Source organism: Cebus imitator, unplaced genomic scaffold (genome assembly GCF_001604975.1).
Source record: "Cebus imitator isolate Cc_AM_T3 unplaced genomic scaffold, Cebus_imitator-1.0 Scaffold53, whole genome shotgun sequence".
NCBI classification, from domain to species: Eukaryota; Metazoa; Chordata; class Mammalia; order Primates; family Cebidae; genus Cebus; species Cebus imitator.
In genome coordinates, this window is record NW_016107368.1 from 2,825,941 (window position 1) to 2,832,507 (window position 6,567).

The window sequence follows — 6,567 nt, forward strand, 5'->3', positions numbered from 1 at the left end:
GATCTCCCTATGCTGAACAGACTAGTCTTGAACTCCTGAGCTCAAACGATCCTCCCAGCTTGGCCTCCCAAAGTGCTGGGATTACAGGCCTGAGCCACTGCCTGTGGCCCAGATTGGGTGCCTTAAACAACAGAAATTTTTCTCAATGTTCTGGAGGCTGGAAGTCCTAGGTCAGGTGTTGGCAGGGTTAGTTATCCTGAGGCCCCTCTCCTGGCTTGTAGTCAGCCACCTTCTCCCTGTGTCCTCACATGGTCATCCCTCTGTGCGTGCCTGTGTCCTAATCTCCTCTCTTTTTTTTAGATGGAGTCTCCCTCTGTTGCCAGGCTGGAGTGCATTGGCACAATCTCAGCTCACTGCAACCTCTGCCTACTGGGTTCAAGCCATGCCCCTGCCTCAGCCTCCCAAGTAGCTGGGACTATAGTTGGGCACCATCACACCTGGCTAATTTTTGTATTTTTAGTAGAGATGGGGTTTCACCATGGTGGCCAGGCTGGTCTCGAACTCCTGACCTCAACTGATCCACCCACCTCGGCCTCCCCAAGTGCTGGGATTACAGGTGTGAGCGACCACGCCCAGACCTAATCTCCTCTTCTTAGAAGGACCTCAGTCATACTGGATAAAGTCTCGCTCATATGGCCTCATTTTAACTTAATTGCCTTTTTTGAAGACTCTAAATTTAAGTGTTAAGTCTCTAGACTTAGTCACATTCGGGGTACTGAAGGTTAGGACTTCAACAGGAATTTTGCAGGGGGCACAAAACACAGTCTGTCCCTAAATTCACATACCAGCTCCAACTGCTTACTGTGTGGCCTTAACATGTGACCTCCTTAGCCTCTCTGATCCCCATTTTTCTCATCGACTTATAAACCAAAAATAAAATTCTGAGGCCACCCCCCTCCAATCATCAGACTGGATCCCTCTTCTCAGCCAAGGGCATTCCAAAGTTCACCTGAAAAACATCAGGCCATGATGGGAAGGGAGGGTCAGAAATGCCTCATTATTCCCACCTCCCTTTTGGAATTCAGGAAAAGATGACCAGCTCTAACTTCAACACAGAGTTTACATCTGATAAGAAATATTTACAGCCTGTTCTCTCTAAAGCCTACTACCTGGAAGCTTCATCTACATAATAAAACTCTGGTCTCCACAACACCTTATTATCATAACCTACACATTCCTTTCTATTCATTCCAGGTCTTCAGATAAGAACTTAAGTCTTTTGCCTGGGTGAGGGGGCTCTCGCCTGTAATCCCAGAACTTTGGGAGGCCGAGGTGGGCAGATCATGAGGTCAGGAGTTTGAGGCCAGCCTGGCCAACATGGTGAAACCCTGTCACTACTAAAAATACAAAAAGTAGCCGGGCATGGTGGTGCAAACCTGTAATCCCAGCTACTCAGGAGGCTGGGTCAGGAGAATTGCTTGAACCTGGGAGGCGGAGGTTGCAGTGAGCACGTATCATGCCACTGCAATCCAGCCTGGGCAACAGAGCAAGATTACATCTTGAAAAAAAATAAATAACTTAAGTCTTTTAACCAATTGCCAATCAGAAATTTTCTTTTCTTTTTTTGAGACGGAGTCTCACACTGCCACCCTGGCTGAAGTGCAGTGGCATGATCTTGGCTCATTGCAACCTCTGCCTCCTGGGTTCAAATGATTCTCCTGCCTCAGCCTCCTGAGTAGCTGGGATTACAGGTGCCTGCCACCACGTCCGGCTACTTTTTTTGTATTTTTAGTACAGATGAGGTTTCACTATGTTGGTCAGGCTGGTCTCGAACTCCTGACCTCATGATCCACCCGCCTTGGCCTCCCAAAGTGCTGCGATTACAGGCTTCAGCCACCACGCCCAGCCACCAATCAGAAAATCTTTAAAACTACCTATAACCTGGAAACTCCCCACTTCGAGTTGTACTTTCTTTCCAGATGAAACTAATGTGTGTCTTACAGGTATTGACTGATGTCTCCCTAAAAGGTAGAAAAGCAAGCTGTACCCCAGCCACCTTGGGTACATGTCTTCAGGATCTCCTGAGGCTGTGTCACAAGCAGATCCTTAACCTTGGCGGAGTAAACGTTCTAAATTGACCTGTCTCAGATAATTTGGGGTTCATGTACTCAAAAATAGATATTGACAACCAAACGGGGTGGCTGAAGACAGGCGTTCCAATCCATTGAGATTTGTTGAGCCAGCCTGAGGGTGCACCCAGGAAAAACCGACTCACCTGGGGCTGTGTTTGTTTCGAGAGAGAGTCTTGCTCTGTCACCCAGGCTGGAACGCAGTGGTGTGATCCTGGTTCACTGCAACCTCCGCCTCCCAGGTTCAAGTGATCCCCCTGCCTCAGCTTTCCAAGTAGCTGGGACTTCAGGTGTGCACCACCATGCCCAGCTGATTTTTGTTTTTTTGGTTTTTGGCTTTTTTTTAAGACGGAGTCTCGCTCTTGTTGCCCAGGCTGGAGTGCAATGGCACGATCTCGGCTCACCGCAACCTCTGCCTCCAGGGTTCAAGTGATTCTCCAGCCTCAGGCTCCTGAGTAGCTGGGATTACAGGTGCCCACCACCACACCCAGCTAATTTTTTGTATTTTTAGTAAAGACAGTGTTTCACTATGTTGGTCAGGCTGGTCTCAAACTCCTGACCTCAAGCGATCCACTGCCTTGGCCTCCCAAAGTGCTGAGATTACCAGCATGAGCCAATGTGCCTGGCCTGAAGCTGTTTTTTCCAAAGAGGTTCCTGGGAGGTTTAGCATTTATACATTTTCCTTAGAAAGGGAAAGTGAGAGGAATGGTTACATACTTGTGAGACGTTAGTTGGTTTAAATCTACTGTCGATGAAAAGAGTAAAACTCTGTAAAATATTTGAAGAGATATAATCTGAGCCAAAGATGAGCGAGCGTGGCTCATGACATAGCCCTTAGGAAGCCATGAAAACATTGTCCAAGGTGATCGGGGTGCAGCTTGGTTTTATACATTTTAGGGAGGCATGACACATCAATCAAATGCATTTTAAAAATACATTGGTTTGGTCCAGAAAGGTGTGGCAACTCAAGGTGGGGGAGGGGGGCTTCCAGGCTATAGGTGAATTTAAATATTTTCTGGTTGACAATTCGTTGAGTTTGTCTAAACACCTGGGATTGATAGAAAGGGAATGTTCAGATTAAGATAAAAGATTGTGGAGAGCAAGGCTCTTTTTTTTTCTTTTGAGACAGAGTCTCACTCTCACCCAGACTGGCGTGGGATGATGCGGTCTTAGCTCACTGCAACCTCCACCTCCTGGGTTCAAGCAATTCTCATGCTTCAGCCTCCTGAGTAGCTGGGACTACAGTCATGTGCCATCACACTCAGCTAACGTATTGTATTTTTAATAGAGATGGGTCTCGCTATGTTGCCCTAGTTGGTCTCAAACTCCTGACCTCAAGTGATCTACCCACCTCAGCCTCCTAAAAGCCTGGGATTACAGATGTGAGCCACCACACCCGGCCAGTATATATACATATTTCAAAACATGATGATGAACACCATGAATATACACAATTTCTATTTGCCAACTTAAAAAAAAAAAACACTTTTTAAAGTTTTAAATAAAAATTCACTAGCATGTTACTCCGCTTTATTTTTCTCCATGGAGCTAATCTCTAAGTAAACTCCAGCTGAGGTCACATCCTTGCCTGGCTGTTTCCTCTGCCCCTTCCTGCTGCCTGCGGCCGGCACGGCCAGGCCTGGAGGGGAGATGCAGACTACGTAGGACCTTGTGCTTATCCCCGTGGCTGAGCTCTCTTATGGTGGTTGTGCTTCTGCTGGGTGGACTGGAGGCAAGAGGGGTGAGGATACCTACAATGACTTGAAATCAGCAGTGGGCCGGGCACGGTGGCTCATGCCTGTGAATCCCAGCACTTTGGGAGACCGAGGTGGGCAGATCATCTGAGGTCAGGAGTTCAAGACCAGCCTGGCCAACATGGACTGCAGCAGCACGATCTCGGCTCACTGCAACCTCTGCCTCCATCTCTACTAAAAATGTGAAAATTAGCTGGGCATGGTGGTTGGCACCTGTAATACCAGCTACTTGGAAGTCTGAGGCAGGAGAATTGCTGGAACCTGGGAGGCCAAGATTGCAGTGAGCTGAGATCATGCCACTGAACTCCAGGCTGGGTGACAGAGTGAGAAAAGAAAGAAAGAGGGAGAGAGAGACGAAAGGAAGGAAGGAAGGAAGGGAGGGAGGGAGGGAGGGAGGAACGGAAGGGGGAGGGAGGGAGGGAGGAAGGAAGGAGGGAGGGAGAGGAAATCAATCAGCTGTGGTGGGAATATTTACACCATAAGAGTGGGCAAATGCTATGCAAATATCCACTGATTGCACCATCCCCACTCCAGCCAGGCACAGTGGCTCACACCTGTAATCCCAGCACTTTGGGAAGCCAAGGCAGGTGGATAACCTGAGGTCAGGAGTTCGAGACCAGCCTGGCCAACATGGTGAAACTCTGTCTCTACTCAAAAGAAAATACAAAAATTAGCCGGGCCTGGTGGCATATGCCTGTAGTTCCAGCTACTTGGGAGGCTGAGGGAGGAGAATCACTTGAATCTGGGAGACATGCAGTGAGCCAAGATCACACCATTGCACTCCAGCTTCAGTGACAGAGCCAGACTCTGTCCAATCAATCACCCTCATGCCATGGCTCCCCAACTTCTGCAGATCAGAGTCAAACAGCCGAGCCTGACTTCTAACAGCCTTATCTTTGGAAACAGTCAAATCAGAAAGTTTTAGACAGTGAAATCAAATCACTGATGGCCACCAGAGGGCAGTACACAGCTAGAAATTGGTTCTGGGGGTTACAAAGTGCAGGATATGGGGAACTTGGTTCCCGGCCTCAAATGCCAGGGAAACGCGGAAGTGTTGGATGCCTAAGAACAAGTCCCACCTTGAATGAATGGTACCCATGAAATATGATGGCTCCCTACATGAAAATCTGCCCCACACCTAACTTCATTGCCTGGAATTCTACCTTTAGGGAGTCACTCCTTTGGATTAAAAAGTGTTTCTCGGGGCGGGGGAGTGGCCCAAGTGATTCTCCTGCCTCAGCCTCCCCAGTAGCTGGGATTACAGGCACCCACCACCACACAGGCAAGCTTTTGTACATTTAGTAGAGATGGGGTTTCACCATGTTGACCAAGCTGGTCTCGAACTCCTTACCTTAGGTGATCCGTCTGCCTCAGCCTCTCAAAGTGCTGGGATTACAGGGCGTGAGCCAGTGCGCCCCACCTGTATTTTTGCATCTGTGTGCATGTGTTTCTATTTATATTTTCAGTCTTGTTTGGTGGCTTTGTGGGGGGATGGAGGCAAGTATTTCTGGGGTCTGGGGTCCTGTAGTAATGAGTCATGCTGTATGTCTCTGTAGCTGTCTCTCTGCTGCATTTGCCTATTGCAATGGGCAGGTATTTTTTGACTGTCTGGGTCCATGTCCATTTGTGCATCTGCTTGCCAAGAATGTAGGGTCATGGGGAGGGAATCTTTGTCCCTGTGAATCTCTGCTGGGTGTGTGGTGGTGGGGGGTGGGGGGTGCCTGTAATCCCAGCTACTCAGGAGGCTGAGGCAGGAGAGTCGTTTGAACCCAGGAGGCAGAGGTTGCAGTGAGCCGAGATAGTGCCATTGCACGCCAGCCTGGGCAACAGAGCAAGACTCTGTCCCAAAAAAAGGAGCGTGGCTCTGTGCTTAGATGCATACGCTGTGCCCATGGCTAGCTGATGTCATCTTTCTCTGGTTCAGAGAGGTGATGTCTTTCTCAGAACTTTACAGCTAATTTCATAGGGGCAGAGAGGACCTTAATGTCTCCTGGATCCCTGGCCACTATGCTCTACTTCATATAGAAATAAAAACCCAAAAAGCTGGTCGTGAGATCAACTTAGAGCACGTGTGTGAAGTGCTTATTTTCATGGCAACAGACAACGCTGAATACTTGATATGGGAGCCGCCTCTTTATTAGTATGGTAGGGTGATATTTAGAAGTATGAACTACTTTTTCCCAAATTAATTTATATAGCCCAGGATCCTTCCCCAGCCCTGTCTGCTCAGGCCAGCCCATCTTTTTGCCTACCAAAGGCTATTCTAGCAGCCTGCCGATTTACCCACAAAGCAACTCCCTGGCTTTTGTTGTCAGTTGGGTTTTGTTTGGTTTTTTTGTTGTTGAGATGGAGTCTTATTCTGTCGCCCTGCCTGGAGTGCAATAGCACAGTCTCGGCTCACTGCAACCTCCGCCTCCCAGGTTCAAGCAATTCTCCTGCCTCAGCCTCCCAAGTAGCTGGGATTACAGGCACCTGCCACTAAGCCTGGCTAATTTTTGTATTTTTAGTAAAGACGAGGTTTCACCATGTTGGCCAGGCTGGTCTCAAACTCCTGACCTCAGGTGATCTGCCCGCCTTGTCCTCCCAAAGTGCTGGGATTACAGGTGTGAGCCACTGCACCCGGCCTGCTTGGTTTTTAGAGATGAGGTCTCACTCTGTTGCCTAGGCTAGAGTGCAGTGATGCAAAAATAGCTCACCGCAGCCTCAACCTCCTGGGCTCAAGCAATCCTCCCACCTCAGCCTCC